The sequence below is a fragment of the Tasmannia lanceolata genome, unplaced genomic scaffold, assembly GCF_043159265.1.
Source record: "Tasmannia lanceolata isolate RefF3 unplaced genomic scaffold, GAP_Taslan_0.1 ptg000008l, whole genome shotgun sequence".
In the NCBI taxonomy this organism is placed as follows: Eukaryota; Viridiplantae; Streptophyta; class Magnoliopsida; order Canellales; family Winteraceae; genus Tasmannia; species Tasmannia lanceolata.
In genome coordinates, this window is record NW_027518685.1 from 30241204 (window position 1) to 30259412 (window position 18209).

The following is an 18209-nucleotide window of genomic DNA, read 5'->3' on the forward strand; positions in this document are numbered from 1 at the left end:
ATTCGCTTTGGAGAATCTTTCCTGTTATGACTGGTAACCCTTGCAAGTATAACATTGCATGCCTTTTACATCGAATTTGGATCTCGACTTTTCATTTTCAAAATCAAAATCAAACCACACAAGATCTGAAGTGAAAGTTACCTCGTGACAAAACTCCACTCCAACTAGAATCTTTGTCAAGCTTTAAAAGCTCCATCGTTCTTGATTGTTCTTCACTGACGATTGCTCCAACTACAGATCTGATATCACTTTGATAAAAATATTTGACAGACCTATATACTATCTTCACGGCATATACACGATGAAAATAGTGACAGAACTATGAGAATGTTATGGAATAAATTGCTGTTCCTCGAAAGAGGCACGATCTTCAATTATGTAAGAATGACAAAAGGATTACAAAGAAACAACGATCTCTTCATCATTCAAAAAAAAGAAAAAAGAAAAGAAAAAGAAAGAAACACCAATCTCTTCAACCAATTCTCACCATCTTACTCTCACAACCCAAAGATCACACATCGTTTTGTGTCATGCCCCAAAAGAAGATCAAACCATCCTCTCTTCTTGCGTAGGAAACTCTCTTTTCTTTTCTCATCTCACTTTGCATTTGGTTATAACAATACCTGATATAGAGTAGCCCCCCACCCCCTCTCTCCCTATTCCAACTATGAAGTGACAAGAGTTCCCATGGTTTTTCACAGCATACAAAACTCCCTTGTGGAAACTCTTAAGGGAACGACAATACCAATCAAACTAGTATAGGCGTCACTCATCTCTCATGCGAAATGCGATGATCCCAACAAATATTAATTGTTTTGTTTCTCTTGTTCCTGATATGCTGTTTTTGATACTGAAATGATATTGGTCACGGTAGTGAGTTGGCCATTGTGATTGATTATGTTGGGTATTTGACTGTGCTTTTATTTGTATGCATCATCTGGGATGAATCTTTAACTTCGATGTCTTTCTTGGGTTTTTAATGACATCTATTACTACTACGACTACTACTATTATTGTTGTTATTATTATTATTATTCTTGCATTAATTGATTAGTTGAATGTGATATCATCTGGAATATTGGAACAGTTTGACTTTAAGAGCATTGATATAGCTGATAAATATGCATAACCTAGCAGAGGATTCAGTGGTGATGCTTTTGCAGTTCTGGGACTACCCAGCCCCATGGACGATTTTACTTTGAGTTGCTTCATTTGCATGTGTGGACTGGTTTTATCTAACATGAACCTGTATTTTTCCCACATTGTTTTTATGCTATGCCGTCTCTTTCCCTTCCACATATTGGTAGTTATGCGAGATACAAACTACACAACCACCCCCCCCCCCCCCCCCCCCCCCCCCCCCCCCCCCTTCCTCTCCTTCAAAAAAGAAAGAAACAGAAAACACCCTCTCACAGCCTCCTCGTCCTGCTCTCACCTGAGGTATCAACTTGAATGCACTTTGCTTTCCTTCTGTTCTCTAGCTAGATAGGTGCTTTGTCTCACTTTAATCACCAGTGAGAGGTGACCCGGCATGTATATATAGTTTTCTTTGTTCTCACTCTCGACCAATCTCGAACCCTACACCTCTTGGCATCTTTTTCCTCAAACCACCAGGGCATGTGTATATAGTTTTCTACATTCATCTTTCTCTTCATGCTGATGTATTTCTTCGATCTTGATCTGATTTTGGACTATCAACACGTTCTCTTTATTAGGGGATTTGAATCTTGAAGTTTTGAATAATGTATGGAAAAACCTGTGTTTTTTCCCCGCAATTTATCAAGGTTAATTAAGGTAATTTTGTTAGTGATAGGGATTTTGGATGGCTCTATCAACTATCCCCATTTAGAAGAGGAGCTAATGACAAGGTGTTTTGAGTAATAAAAGTTCCATTCTTTTTGAAGTCTGAAGAAACTCCAACCCAAATTATGCAGATCAAATTCATTGTGTGCGAGAAATATATGAAAAATGAAGGAAGAATTAAATAAAAATAAATTTCCTGCAGTTTATGGTTGTCTCTGAGTTTTTCTATCTTTTTTGTTACAGATTTCTTCTTTCGACACATTTCCTATGGCGGAACATAGAAATGGAAATGCAAAACCTTCAGAAGGAAAAGCAGCTGGATCAACCAACTCTTATACAATCAATCTCGAGAATTTTGAAAAACGATTGAAAGGGTTTTATTCTCATTGGAAGGATCACAAAACTGATATCTGGGGTAACGCTGATGCGCTTGCAATTTCAACGCCTCCAGCTTCAGATGATCTGCGGTATCTGAAGTCTTCAGCTTTGAACATTTGGTTGCTTGGCTATGAGTTCCCAGAGACAATTATGGTTTTCATGAACAAACATATCCACTTCTTGTGTAGCCAGAAGAAGGCTTCTCTGCTTGAAACCCTGAAAAAATCTGCCAAGGATGCAGTTGGTGCCGACATTTTGATACATGTCAAGGCTAGGAGTGATGATGGGACTGCCTTGATGGAAGAGATATTCCAGGCTGTTTGTGCTCAATCAAAATCTGACAGTAACGATGTCCCTGTTGTTGGATACATTGTGAAAGAGGCTCCTGAGGGGAAGCTTTTGGAAACATGGTCGGAGAAGCTGAAGGGTTCAAACTTTCAGCGCAGTGATATAACAAATGGCTTTTCTGAACTGTTTGCCGCCAAGACAGCACTGAGCTTACGAATGTGAAGAAGACGGCGTTCTTAACTTCCTCTGTGATGAAGCATTTTGTTGTCCCAAAGCTTGAGAAGATTATTGATGAGGAAAAGAAGGTCTCCCATTCTTCGCTGATGGATGAGACAGAGAAAGCCATACATGATCCAGCCAAGGTCAAGGTCAAACTGAAAACAGAGAACATCGATATCTGTTACCCTCCAATATTTCAGAGTGGTGGCGAGTTTGATCTCAAGCCAAGTGCATCAAGTAACGACAAATATCTTTATTATGGCTCGACAAGTGTGATCATTTGTGCTATTGTATCTCATTACAAAAGCTACTGCTCAAATGTTGCCAGGACATTTCTGATCGATGCCAATGCAGTGCAGAGTAAGGCGTATGAGGTTCTTCTCACGGCGCATGGGGCAGCAATCTCTGCATTGAAGACAGGGAATAAGGTCAGTGCTGTTTTATCAAGCACCAGTTTCAGCGGTCGAAAGGGATGGTCCTGAATTTGTGCCTCATCTGATAAAGTCAGCAGGAACAGGAATTGGATTGGAGTTCCGTGAGTCTGGATTGAGCTTGAATGCCAGGAATGATTGGGTGTTGAAGGCGGTGATGGTTTTTAATGTGGTGCTTGGCTTCCAAAACTTGCAAGCCTCAACCAACAATCCAAAGACCGAGAAATTCTCACTGTTGTTGGCAGACACAGTTATTGTCAATGACAAAGTTGCTGAAGTCGTGACTTCGATCAGCTCTAAAGCAGGATGTTGCATACTCATTCAATGAGGATGAGGAAGAGCGTCCGAAGGTCAAAGCCGAGACTAATGGTATTGAAATGTTCTTGTCTAAAGCAACTCTGAGGTCAGACAACCATGAGATGTCTAAGGAGGAGCTTCGGAGACAGCACCAAGCAGAGCTTGCGCGGCAGAAGAATGAAGAAACTGCACGGAGGCTGGCCGGTGGCGGTTCTGCAGCTGGGGATGGTCGTGGTTCTGTAAAAGCTTCAAGTGATCTGATCGCTTACAAGAACGTGAGTGATATTCCTCAGCCTAGGGAGTTGATGATAGATTGACAAAAAGAATGAAGCTGTATTTTTGCCAATTTACAGAAGCATGGTGCCTTTCCACATTGTCACTATCAAGAGTGTCACCGGCCAGCAGGACAGTAATCGAAATTGCTATATACGTATAATTTTCAATGTAGCAGGGACCGCATTCAATCCTCATGATGCCAACTCTCTGAAATTCCAAGGGTCTATTTATCTGAAGGAGGTTTCCTTCCACTCCAAGGACCCAAGGCACAGCAGCGAAGTGGTGCAGCTGATCAAAACCCTCAGGCAGCAGTTGCATCAAGAGAGTCTGAGAGAGCTGAGAGAGCCACTTTAATTACTCAGGAGAAACTTCAACTTGCTGGCTCAAAGTTTAAGCCGATAAGGTTGACACAGTTGTGGATCCGTCCTCCATTTGGCGGGTGAGGAAGAAAGCTTACAGGTACTCTAGAAGCTCACACTAATGGGTTCCGATATTCTACCTCGAGGCAAAATGAGTGCGTCGATATAATGTACGGGAACGTCAAGCACGCCTTCTTTCAGCCAGCAGAGAAGGAGATGATCACCCTTGTCCATTTCCACCTTCACAATCATATCATGGTAGGCAACAAGAAGACCAAAGATGTCCAGTTTTACGTTGAGGTGATGGACGTTGTGCAGGCATTAGGAGGCAGCAAGAGATCGGCTTATGATCCCGATGAGATTGAGGAAGAACAACGGGAGAGAGATCACAAGAACAAGATAAACATGGACTTCTGGAATTTTGTTGGTAGGGTTAATGACCTCTGGGACCAACAACAATTCAGAGGGTTTCATCTTCAATTCGATCAGCCTCCTAGGGAGCTTGGCTTTCATGGAGTCCCTTACAAAGCATCTGCTTTCATTGTTCAAACATCTAGGTGCTTGGTTGAATTGGTGGAAATGCCATTCTTAGTGATCACCCTGAGCGAGGTTGAGATTGTTAATCTGGAAAGAGTGGGTCTTGGGCAGAAGAATTTTGACATGACTATTGTCTTCAAAGACTTCAAAAGGGATGTCCTCCGCATAGATTCAATTCCGTCCACATCTCTCGATGGCATCAAAGAGTGGCTCGACACAACTAGCCTCAAGTATTATGAGAGCAGGCTGAACTTGAACTGGAGACCCATCTTGAAAACAATTACTGATGATCCTGAGAAGTTCATTGAAGATGGGGGGTGGGAGTTCTTGAACATGGAGGCAAGCGATTCGGACTCGGAGAACATGGAGGAGGAATCCGACCAAGGGTATGAACCCTCTGACGCCCAGTCCGAGTCCGTCTCAGAGGAGTCAGATGACGACAGGGAGAATGGTGACGAGGCTCTCCTCCTCCTCGAGGATTCGGAGGAGGAGAGAGGAAAAACATGGGAAGAGTTGGAAAGGGAGGCAAGCAATGCGGACAGGGAGAATGGTGACGAGTCAGATAGTGAAGAGGAGAGGACAAGGAGGAAGCTGAAAGCTTTCAACAAGTCTAGCGTGCCTGACAGGAGGGATTCTAGATTTCCCCCTTCAAAGAAGCCAAAGATGAGGTAAAATTTTCTTTTGTGGGTTATTTCAGCAAGTAATCTTAGTTGAGCATACTTTTACTAGAAGCTTCTGCCCTAGTTCTCATTATCTGATTTGTAGTATTTCTTCTATTATGTTTGTGGGTTTTTCTGGATCGAACATACGTGGGAGTAGGGTTTTAGTTATCAATTATCAACTTTAGTTGATTCAGCAATTAGTATTTCTTCTGTTATGTTTATGGTTTTGTTGGAATCAGCGATGATGGTCTCTTTTATCTCCTCTTCTTTGTTCTATTGATTAAAGTTCTTCCTGTCCCCGTTGTTGGGTCTTATCAACATCTTTTTATAATAAAAGAGAAAATTGGTTGCTCTGTTGTCTAAAAGAAGTTTAACTTTTCAAAAATATTTCTAGCAAGTCCCTGAATACATATGTTGACATACATTTGATGCCTAACTTGTTTTTGACAAAAATGCCTTTCAAATAACTCAGACATGACTTTTTGCCCTTCTTAATCCTGACCGAAAGTCAGTTAAGGACCAATCCATAACCAAAACCCAGAGTTGTGAGTGAAGGTGAAATTCTGTTTACAGCCAAGTTTCTTCGCCTGTGAAGAAAATATGTCCTAGTCTAATAGACACCGGGGTTGATGGATTCGCTGATTGACGCCACGTCAGGCCACGGGTTGGTTAGCTTTATGGATGCGTTCTCCGATTACAACCAAGTCCAAATGTATGAGCAGGACATCCCCAAGGACTCTTCAGCTATCGAGTGATGCTTTTTGGGGTAAAAAATGCCAGCGCCACTTATCAAAGGCTAGTTAACAAATTATTTTAAGAGCAGATCGGCCAGAATATGGAAGTTTATGTGGATGATATGCTCATTAAAAGCCTAAAGGCTGACCAACACATTACCGACCTTAAGGAAGTCTTCACAGTCTTGCGACAATATCATATGACGTTGAACCCCACTAAGTGAGTTTTTGGAGTTGGCTCGGAAAATTCCTCGGCTTCATGGCCAGTCATCAGGGAATTGAGGCCAATCCAGAAGAAAATTAGGCTGTGCTCGACATGGCCACGCCAACGATCATAACTGAAGTTCAACGACTTACAGGCCGAATTGCGGCCCTCAACAGGTTTATGTCCAGGTCAGCCTAAAGATGTCTCCCTTTCTTCAAAGTACTCAGGAATATGAAGAATTTTCAATGGACAACTAAATTCCAGGAAGCCTTTGAGCAGCTCAAAGATTATTTCCTATCACCGCCTATACTTACGAAACCGACTTTCGGAGCAGAGCTCTATTTATATTTGGCCATAAGCCCAGTAGCAGTGAGTGTTTTTTTTATTCGTCTGGAAGATAAACTTGAGCGACCAATCTATTATGTGAGCAGAGTCCTTCATGATGCAGAAAAAAGATATCAAAAGATAGAGAAGTTCGCCGTTGCCGTGGTAGTGGCCGCTCGAAAACTACGCCCATATTTTCAATCTCATGTGATAGTAGTACTCACAGACCAACCTCTCAGGAAAAAATTTCAGCGATCGGACACTTCTTGCAGGATGATCAATTGGGCGGTAGAATTGGGGGGAGTTTGACATCCAGATCAAGCCATGCCCAGCTATTAAACCCAAGTGCTGGCAGATTTTGTTGTTGAGTGTACTGTTCCAATCGAAGACCCGAAATATGAAATTCTGAACTCTCAATTTAGAAATGAAAAGGGATCGGATTTTCTTTGTACTGTAATCTGAAATGAATCCTGTCTATTCATATCCTTTGATTGGGGGGCAGGAGACTCCCCAAATGTCAGAACAGTTAGAAAGGATACACGCCCAAGCGCTGTATGTGGATGGCTCCGCCAGCAAAGAAGGAAGCGGAGCGGGCCTTGTTTTGACTGGTTCTGATATGTTTCTTGTGGAATATGCCTTACGGTTGGGGTTTGATGCCTCCAAAATCGAGGCAGAATATGAAGCACTTCCCGCTGGCCTTGCCGTTGCTTCAGAGCTAGGGGCAAACCGACTAAAAGTTCATAGTGATTCACAACTTGTTGTAGGCCAGATCAATGGCCTCTACGAGGCAAGAGACCCCCGAATGTTGAGATATTTGGATAAAGTGCAGAGTAAGCTCTCAGCCTGCAAAGAGGAAGAGGTAGAGGTAAACCAAATATCGAGGACTGCCATGGCTGATGTATTGACCAAAATGGCCTCGTCCGACACTACCATCTTAGGCAGTTTTCACAGAAATTGTTCAACACCCAAGTATAGACAAGCAAAAAATTATGGAATTGTAGGTTAGGCCAAGTTGGAAGGATCCTATCATCCGATTCCTCAAGGATGGGACGTTACGTGAAGACAGGAAAGAGGCACAAAGGTTATCTGCACAAGCTGCTCAATATGTCTACGACGGCAAGAATCTCTACAAGCACTCATATTCATGGCCATGTAAAATGCCTTGCTCCCCCGCTGACCAACTATGCTTTAGAGGAGGTTCATGAAGGAATTTACGGTTATCACTTGGGCGGCAAGGCCCTTGCCCATAAGATCCCAAGGCATGGTCATTTCTGGTCGACCATTCTTCAGGACGCACAAGAATTTGTCAAGAAATGTGGACAATGCCAAAAGTTTGCTTCGATACCCCGCTTATCGGCCACCCTCTACACACCGATATCTTTTCCCATCCTGTTTGCTAAGTGGGGAATGGATATCGTAGGTCCTTTTCCCCCTAGCCTTTAGGAAGCGCACCATGCTCTATGATCCTGTAGATTACTTTACTAAGTGGCAGAGGCCAAGGTCGTAGCAAAGACAGACGCCAAAGCAACGGAAAAGTTCTTTTACCATGATATAGTATGCAGATTTGGCATCCCAAAAATACTTGTCACAAACAACAGTATGCAATATTCTAGCTCTATATTTAGAAAATTCTATGAAAAAATAAGCATTGAACAACCCTTCACGTTGGTCGGACATCCACAAGCCAACGTCAAGGCAGAAGTAACTGTTAACTTACCAACTTCTCCAGAAGCTTAAGCTGTTGGAGAAAGGCGTTATTTATCTTTTATACTTTAACACTCCCCCGCACGTGTGCCCTACTTGGCAAACACGTGGCACATGTGGTCCCACTTTGGGCCGACCATCGCATGTGGATTTTTGCTATCCGGGAGGTTTGAACTCGAGACCTTTGGCTTTGATACCATGTTAACTTACCAATTTCTCCAGAAGCTTAAGCTGTTGGAGAAAGGCGTTATTTATCTTTTATACTTTAACAGTAACCAACCGAGTTCTACTCCAAGGCATCAAAAAACGCCTTGAGGGTGCCGGTAAATCATGGGCGGACGAATTACCCAATGTCCTCTGGGCTTATAGGACTACACCATGTGCAGCCACGGGGGAGTCGCCTTTTAGCTTGGCCTCTGGGGTTGAGGCGGTAATTCCGGTGGAAATTGGCATACTGTCTTTCAGGGTCGAGAATTATGATGAGCGGGAAAATCCCGAGCTACTCAGGAATGAACTAGATCTGGTAGAAGAAAAAAGAGGAAAAGCCTGCATACGAACGGCCGTGTACTGACATAGGGTCACCCGGTACTATAACTTTAAAATGAAGGAAAGAATATTAAGAGTAGGGGACCTCCTTCTTAGGCGCACTGAAGTCTTTGACCCCATAAATTATGGATAGCTTGCTCCAAAATGGGAAGGCTCTATCTGGTCACTCGAATCCTTTGACCAAGCACCTACCAATTAGAAGATCTTGATGGAAATCCCATTCCCTGCACCTGGAATATGGGAAACCTAAGAAAGTACTATCAATTAATAGACCAACTCCTATATACACCAAAAATCAGTTTTTATGTCTTGTTTGCCTTGTAAAGGAACCATCCTCATTTGGTGTAATCAGGCAACACTGTTATTAAACAAACGGAACTTTTTATCTTCAAACTTGTGTCTGCGATATCGATATCAACATAACCCGGATCCCACCTTACACGGTCGGGTACCGAGGAATGACATCAACAGAACCCGGGTCCCACCTTATACTGTTGGAGATAGTGATGACGACATCAAAGGGCCCCGGATCCCACCTTACATGGTCGGGTACCGCGGCACGACATCAATGGAACCCAGATCCCAGCTTATACAGTCGGAGATAGCGAGGACGACATCAAAGGGCCCTGGATCCCACCTTACACGGTCGGGTATTGAGGCTCGGCATCAACGGAACCTAGATCCCACTTTATATGCTGGGAGATACCGAGGACAACATCAAAGGGCCCCGGCCCCGGATCCCACCTTACACGGTCGGGTACCCGGGTACCGCCGCACGGCATCAACGAAATCCGGATCCCACCTTATGTGGTCAGAGATACCGAGGAAGACATCACAGGGCCCCGGATCCCACCTTACACGGCCGGGTACCGAGGCACGACATCAACCGAACTCGGATCCCACCTTTTAAGGTCGGAGATATCGAGAACGACATCAAAGGGCCTCGGATCCCACCCTACACGGTCGGGTACCGAGGCATGATATCAATGGAACTCGAATCCCACCTTATACGGTCAGAGATACCGAGGATGACATCAAAGGGACCTGGATCCCCACTTAAAGTTACAGTCTACATCTAGACTATTAAAGGGCTCGAATCCCATCCCTTAAGAACATATCACAAGATTCCCTTCTTCAAGAGGCCTTAAAGGAAACGTTCTGACCCTTTAAATCTTCGGCCGAAGCCACCCTTGGTTTAGTTTAATTCCGCGCTATCAAAATCCCCTAAAAGAGGGGACCCCTTCTACAAGGTTATTCCTAATGTTTTCTCAGACCATTCAAGGTTAAATGCTGAATGAAAATTGTTAAAGAAAGCATAACATAGTGCGACAAAGCGAAAAAGAAAATATTCCATTTAACATCATCATGACAAGGAGATCGGATTAGGAAAGATAGCCATGCATTCCCGTTTCATTTGGGGTCTTTCCCTTCCCCTGTCATTCTCTTCTTCCTCCTCATTCTCCAACTTCGCACCGGGCGGGAGGACCAACTCTTTCACTGGGAACTTCGAGTTAATCTTCAATACCTATTCCCGACAAATCATGTAGCCCTGGGAAGCATTGATGAGAATTTGTAATTCTTCCGACTCTTTGAACGCTTCCACCGCATGTGCCCCACCCACGTCATTTGCCTTCAAAGCATTGGAAAGTTTTCCCTCCAACTTGTCGTGACCCTTTTTTGCAGCGGGACCTCAGCAACAAGAGCTTCAATACGTTCTTCCCCATCTTTAACCCTCTTCTGCGGATCCTTATTTTTCTCCTCCAAACAGGCCACCCTCTCCTTGGAAACGGTACTCTCTGCACACTACTCCAGCATCATGGTGGATAGCCCGATTCTGTAATCAACAGTCTGTAGAAAGCAACGAAGTTAGAAAACGACAAAAGATTTGCAAGGCAAAAATTATAAATAAGGGAGGGACTCACTTGCTTATCCAGATGACTAATTGGATAGGAGAAAGACGGCGTACCTCGGTCTCATCTCGGGGAAGCACCCCCATAAAGGCCATTTTTGTAGCCACCTGCGGATTTTGAAGGCCCGAGTCGTCAACTCCAACCTGCCAGTCCGGCCCCTTCATTTGAAATTCCCCTTCCTCCAACCCTTTCTTAAGCAAAAGAAGTTTGGTCTTCCCACATCCTTCAACTTTCGAAGGAGGGCCACCTAGCAGAACTTTAATTGTCTTGTGAAGGTCGGCAATTCCCCCAGCCTTTATCTTTTTACTAGAAACCTCTCTTATCGAGGGAGCGCTGCCAGCCTTGGAAGACCTTTCTCCCTTCGCCGTGGTTTTTCCTGCCGCGACCATGACGACAACTTTTGCCGTCACTGAATCAGAAAAGATTGGAAGGGCAACCCTCTTCACCATCCCGGAACTAGGAACACCAGGGACTGCAATTGCAGGACCAACCGGGATAATGGCCTTAGAGATGGGAACAAGCTTGGAAGCGATTATAGAAGCAGTGGCCCAAAACAACCGGTGGGATAGATACGGGCATAGGATAAGAAGTTATCTCCGGAAAAAAAAAGTTGCAGAGTCGGGAACAATAGATGTATTTAAGCTCTCAACAATTTGAGAAGCATTGTGAGCAGCAATCTTCCCTGCCAATCTCTGGCGAGCCTCTTCAACGGCTTTAGGATCCAGAGTGCTAACAACTATGGTCTTCTGGGAAGCCCTACATGAGAGAAGAAGAGCATTAAAGTGAAGCATGTCAAGATAATACCTAACACAAATTGTCCAAAAAAACATTACCGCTAAGGTCGTCTCCTGTTTCAGACTCTCCATCAACAGGTTCATCATCAGATTTGAACTCCAAACTGTTAGCCCGTACTCCACTAACTTCCATTCGAACTTGAATTCTGAGCAATCTTTGGTAAAACCGAAATTTTTTCTGAGATAATTGTCTCAATGTCACGAGCTTAGCAATTCCGTTAGCTAAAAAACTGTGCGGCACTTGCACCTAGCACCCCAATGCTTAGCACAAGTCAGCATTCTGCCCAACTAGTACAATACTAAGAGTAAAAGAACACACTGAGAGTTCAAAAAGAGATCTTTTATTAGTTGAAGGATGCTTACAACTTTCTGAGGTGATTCACAAATGAACTTTCTAGACCCATTTCTGCACATTTCTTCTTCTAGAGTATTCTATGGATATTCCAAGTACATTCTTTACAGAATATCTAATCATCTTCGAGAATATTCACATGCCTCTACTTCGAGAGCTTTCTACCCTTCTACCAGGTTCTAGAAAGTTCTAAGATCTTCTACACAATTCTAGAGATATCAAGGGGATTCTAGAATCTTCTCCATGATTCTAGAGAAGTCTATAATGTTCTAGAATCTTCTACACTAAAGATGTCTAGAAGCTTCTAGAATTATCTACATAATTCTAAAGGTGTCTGGAAGTTGTTGAATTCTTCTTGTGACAATTCTCCCCCACTTAATTTGGCGACGCCCTCGTTGCCCGTTCTTCCTGGAACCTCTTGATCGCGTCCTTGAACTGATGTAGTGCGTTCTTATGTTCCCAACTTGCCTCGCTGTCTGGTAAGTTCTTCCACTTCACGAAGTGCTCTCTATATCCTGGAATGCCAGATCTTCGTACCTCCCGACCAGCAAGGATGTAGTCTATATCTTTGTCATATGAGGTCACTATGGCTGATGGGAATCTCCTAGACTCACCTTGGCTTGGATCTTCCCCGTCGGCATGATATGGTTTTAAAAGACTAACATGAAAGACTGGGTGAATCTTTAGCTCAGGCGGCAATTGGAGTTGGTAAGCGGCTTTGCTTATGTGCTTAGTTATCTCATAGGGACCTTCGTATCTCCTTGCCAACCTCTTGTGTTGGTTCTGTTGTGACCTTTGGTGTGCTAAAAGCTTTACTTAGGCATGGTCACCCACTTGGTATTCCACCGCACGCCTTTTCTTGTCAACCCACTTCTTTATTTTCTTAGATGCCTTTTCTAAGTAGGACCATGCGATGTTTGTTTGTTCATGCCACCCCTTGGCCATTTTATAAGCAGTTGGGCTCCTTCCCACGTAACCCGTAGCTACCGCTTGTGGCGTTAGAGGTTGTTGTCCAGTTGCAAGCTCGAACGTACTGTGGCCTGTTGACTCGCTTTGCTTCAAGTTATAGGAGAACTGGGCAACATCCAACAACTTGGCCCAATCCCGTTTGTTTTCTCTCACATAGTGCCTCAAATACATCTCCAACAATGCATTCACCCCCTCGGTTTGCCCATCACTTTGGGTGTGATAGCTGGTAGAGAATTTAAGATCCGTTCCCATGAGTTTGAAGAGTTCCGTCCAGAATCGGCCAGTGAAGCGTGAGTCTCGGTCACTGATGATGGATTTAGGAACTCCCAATACTTCACCACGTGCTTTAGGAATAGCCTAGCCACTTTTTCCGTTGTGCACTCTGTTGGAGCCGGTATGAACACACCATACTTGGAGAATCTGTCAACCACTACTATGATACTGCTACAACCCTATGACTTTGGCAGTTTAGTGATGAAGCCCATAGAGATGCTTTCCCATGGACGCTTTGGTATGGGCAATGATTCAAGTAAGCCTGCTGGAGTGTGGTGCTCCACCTTGTCTTGTTGGCACACATGACAAGTCTTCACATAGGCTCAACATCATCATGCATCCGAGGCCAGTAGTATATGTCATCAACAAGGGCTAGTGTCTGGTGCAATCCGAGATGTCTAAACCACTTCGTATCATGACATTCTTTGAGAATGTCCCGCCTAAGATTCCCCCACTTAGGAACATAGAGCTTGTCCCCCTTCGTGTAGAGCAAATCACCCTATAGCCAAAAACGTCGTGTCTTCCCTTCGCATACTCGATGATAGTCTTGGCCATTGGGTCATGCTGCAACCCTTCCTTAACCCGATCTAGTAGTGGACAATTGGGACGACTCAATGCAGTAATCTCGGCCTTGCGACTCAGAGCATCCGCTACCAGGTTCACTTTCCCAAGCTTGTACTCCAGGGTGTAGTCAAATTCTGCTAAGAAGTCCTGCCACAGTGCTTTCTTGGGACTTAGCTTCTTCTGGGACTGAAAGTAACTTGTGGCAACATTGTCCGTCTTCACCGTGAACTTGGAGGCCAGTAAGTAATGTTGCCACATTCTTAAGCAATGTACAACAACGGTCATCTCCTTATCTTGCACCGTGTACTGCCGTTCAGCGTCGTTGAGCTTTCGGCTCTCATACGCAATGGGATGGCCATCCTGCATTAGAACTCCTCCTATTGCAAAGTCTGACGCATCTGTGTGTACTTCATAAGGCTTGGTGTGGTAAGGAAGAGCCAGGACAGGTTCCTCCATGACAGCCTTTCTCAACTCATTGAAGGCTCGTTGGCATGTGGCCATCCACTCCCAAGGGCGGTTCTTTCTCAAAGAGATCTGTTAATGGAGCAGCCTTCGTCAAGTAGCTCTTGATGAAGCGCCTATAGTAGTTAACCAAGCCAAGGAATGAGCGTACCTTTATCTTATAAATCTCAAGGGCATGTGGATTATATCCCCATAACATGTTATGAATTTCCTTTTTTGGCTTTGAATTTTCTATTCCATACATATTCATTGTTTATGATGAGGGGTGCAAGTTCAGATCGAAAACTTTGATGGCCCACATTGTTTGGATGATCCAAAGCGTTCATTTGATCGGCAGTGACATAGATAGGGTGTGCCCAAAAAATCAGCTCCATCGGATCATCCTAACCCTTCAATCTGTGGACGAACCGTCAACTGAGGGGGTCTACCTTACACAAATTGAAACTACAGGGGTGTAGCTGTCACATTTTAAACTATAGGGGTAGAAGTGGCAGAAACTAGAGGGGGTGTAAATGTAATTTCCCAAAACATTATTGTCCGAGCGTGGATAATTTGGTGATGATATTTGACGCAGTGTGAACGAGCAATATCATATGCTTATATGGAGGAATGTGACCTTAGGAAACAACCGAGGAGGAGGCTATAGGGACAATTTTTGAGATATTGAGGCAATTACATGTGTGTAAAACTATTTTGGCCATAACTTTTGATTTGCATGTTTTTTTTTTGAAGAGGGCAACAGAATATGTATATATTAGATGAATAAGCAGAACCGAGATGGTCCTGTAGGAACAATGAGAAAAGAAAATAAAAGAAAAGAAAATAGCAAGACAATAACTCAAGGGAGGAGGTAGTCAAAACACTCCAGAGCGGCCCGAGAAACACCGCTCTTAGCCAGGGAGTCGGCTGCCCCATTGGCCGATCTCCGGATATGCTGAAAGACCATGGAGTAGCCTTTTGCTCTATCCTCTATCTCCTCAAAGAAAGGCACAAGTCGCCAAGGGGGAGAAGCGGCTCCCGAAAGCCAGCGAATAACATTCACGGAGTCCCCTTCGACTATCAGTCTGTCGCACTCCAAGCAAGGCATGGAGAGAATCCCGCTGTGAACGGCTCTAACCTCCGCCTCAGTCGAGTCGGCAAATCCAAGAGGCCCCGAATAGGCCCAAATGACTTCCCCTTTGTGATTCCGACATAACCCCCCCCCCCCCCACTCCAGCCGCTTCTGGGTTGCCGATAGAGGAACCGTCAAAATTGAGCTTCAGAGACCCCGGCGGAGGGGGAGACCAGGAGGGTCGAGATTTCACTTTGGTAACTGATTCCATACATATGGTTGGCCACCCTTCCCAGAGGGCATAAGCAGAAACAAACCGAAAAAGAGGAAGTGAACGGGCCCAGGAGATGACCGCTGCTACCACCTGTATATAAATCCAATATGGGGACCTGACCTTCCCTTCGAAGACACGCGCATTCCGTTCTTTCCACAAGAACCACCAGGAGGCTAATAGACACATCTTCCACAAAATTCTGCCTTTCCTCTTCCACGGCGCCCAGTCCCAACTCAGAATAAATTCGGCCATAGAATTGGAAGGAACCCAACTGACTCCAAATCTAGTAAAGAGATGACCCCAAATATAGGAAGCAACCTTGCAATGTATAAAGAGGTGGTCGATGGATTCCCCGGCGGATAGACATAAGGGGCAGTGATCCACCAGCCACATTCCTCTCTTCCGCAAGAAATCCATCGTCTGAATTCGGCCCCAGCTAACCGACCACCCAAAGAAAGCAACTCTTGGAGGGCACGCATGGCGCCAAACCGCGGAGGACGCATGTTCCACTAGATTGGGGATCAGATGGTTATAAAAAGATTTAACGGAGAAAATCCCCGACGGATTCCAAATCCAAATTCGACGATCTACGCCCGAAGACTTGATGAAGCAAGAGTTCAATAAGGAGATGAGGGCGCTGTAATCGCTTAACTCCCGAACAAAGAAGGCTCTTCGAAACTTAGGAGCCCACTCCACTTGCCCTTGGACCCGAGCGAAACATTCCGATACCCAAGCCTCTTTCTGAGAAGATACAATAAATAAGGTAGGAAACAAAACTCGGAGGGAATCAGACGAACACCAAGGGTCTTGCCAAAACCGAATGCGATCCCCCCTATAGACTCTGAAGCGAACTCCAGGGGCAAATATGGACTTCAAACGCAATATGTCCCTCCATACCGTGATCCCTTTGTTTTTAAAATTATCAACGGAGTCCCAATTCCCATGAGAGGAACCATACTTACTGGCAATGACCCGAACCCACAAGGAGGAGTGTTCTTCTCCATATCTCCACAACCACTTGCCCATAAGGGCCTGATTAAAGAGCTGGATTCTCCTGATACCCAAACCTCCATTTTTAATTGGCGAGCAGACTAGACGCCATTTAAGCAGGGAGACCCCCTTGGAAGGCCCTGAACCACCCCACAGAAATCGTCTCTGAATTTGCTCTATGCGCTTAGCAACAGAAGCGGGACAATGAAAAAGGGATAGAAAATAAATCGGCATATTAGAGAGAACTGCCTTTATAAGCACCAATCTACCTCCTTTGGAAACCAACCGGCGCTTCCAGGTGGCCAACCGACGCTCAATCCTTTGTATAATAGGAGCCCATAGGTTGTGTCTCGGACGGCCCACCCCGAGAGGGAGACCCAAATAGGTAGCGGGAAAGACATCTAGACCGCACCCCATAATTCCGGCGAAGGAGGAAGCATCGCTCTCAGATACATTAATCGCGTACAGCCGAGATTTGCCAAAATTGGATCGTTGACCTGAGACCATCTCATAACACCGAAGCATGGCTTTAAGGTTGAGAAGCTGGGAGAGGACCGGAGAACAGAACAGAAGGGTGTCGTCCGCAAACTGAAGCAGCCGCCCAATCCACACGGTCATACGCTTTCTCCATATCAAGCTTGCATAAGATGCCGCCTTCCCCTGTCCTCCGGTAATAGTCAATGGCCTCATTTGTTGTTAAGGAACAATCAAGAATTTGACGATTGCCTAGAAAAGCACTCTGATTTACCGAAATAATAGATGGAAGAACCACTTTGATACGGTCCGCCAGCACCTTCGCAAGCACTTTGTATAGGCTGCCCACCAAGCTAATCGGGCGAAAGTCGGATACTTTGGATGCTCCATCGACTTTGGGAATAAGGACTAGAAAAGTTGCCCCCGTCCCCTTGTCGAGAATAGCACCCTAAAAAAATTCTAGAAAAAAACGAACAAGATCCGATTTGACTGTGTCCCAACACGTCTGAAAGAATGCCAAGCAGAAACCGTCAGGGCCAGGGGCTTTATCCTGGGCTAGAGAAAACAGTGCGATTCGGATTTCCTCCTCAGAAAAGGGGATTTCCAATCCAGCAGAAGCTTCCAGACTCAAATTTGAAAAACAAATGTCTTGGGGTATTGGGCGAACAAGCCCGTCAGCGGAGTATAGTGGTCGGTAGAATGCAATAGTTTCCTCAATAATCCTCTCCCGGTCAGAGACAACCACCCCTTCCACTTCTAAAGATTCAATTCGGTTCCTTCGTCTGCGAGCACTGGCTATGGCATGGAAGAAGGCTGTATTTTTATCCCCCTCCAACAACCACTTGACTCGGGATTTTTGCCGCCAAGAGATTTCTTCAAGCTTTAACAACTCTTTATGTTCTTGGATGAACTTTTGATTTGCATGTTAGGGACAATTTTTATATCAATTTGGGGCTACTCGAAAAGATGCATTCATACATGCCAATTTTTTAATCCTCATCAAGCATTGTTGGACGCCTGGCAAGAATAAAATGATCTTATTGCTCTCTGTTTCATATATTGATCAGGGATGGAGATGCTACTAAGGCTGGCGAGAAGAAATGATTGTTGCATACTTGTTCATCGTTGCATATTTATTATGGCTTGTGTTTTACTTGCTAAGTAGGATTTTTATTCAAGGAGGCATTAAGTTCTTTTTTTTTTGGATTCTAAGTTAAAAACACTGATTGCCATGAGTAGTAAGTTCAAGATTGATTTGGTTTAGCGAGAACAATTTTGATCTAAGTGACCACATCATGTCATATTCCTCATTTATAAAAGAAAATCTTATAAA

General features: G+C 44.5%; 1 pseudogene; it reads left to right on the forward strand.

The window, feature by feature from the left end:
- The first annotated feature begins 2070 nt into the window (after positions 1 to 2070).
- On the forward strand, positions 2071 to 5398 carry LOC143883556 (FACT complex subunit SPT16-like; annotated as a pseudogene).
- The last annotated feature ends 12811 nt before the right edge of the window (positions 5399 to 18209 follow it).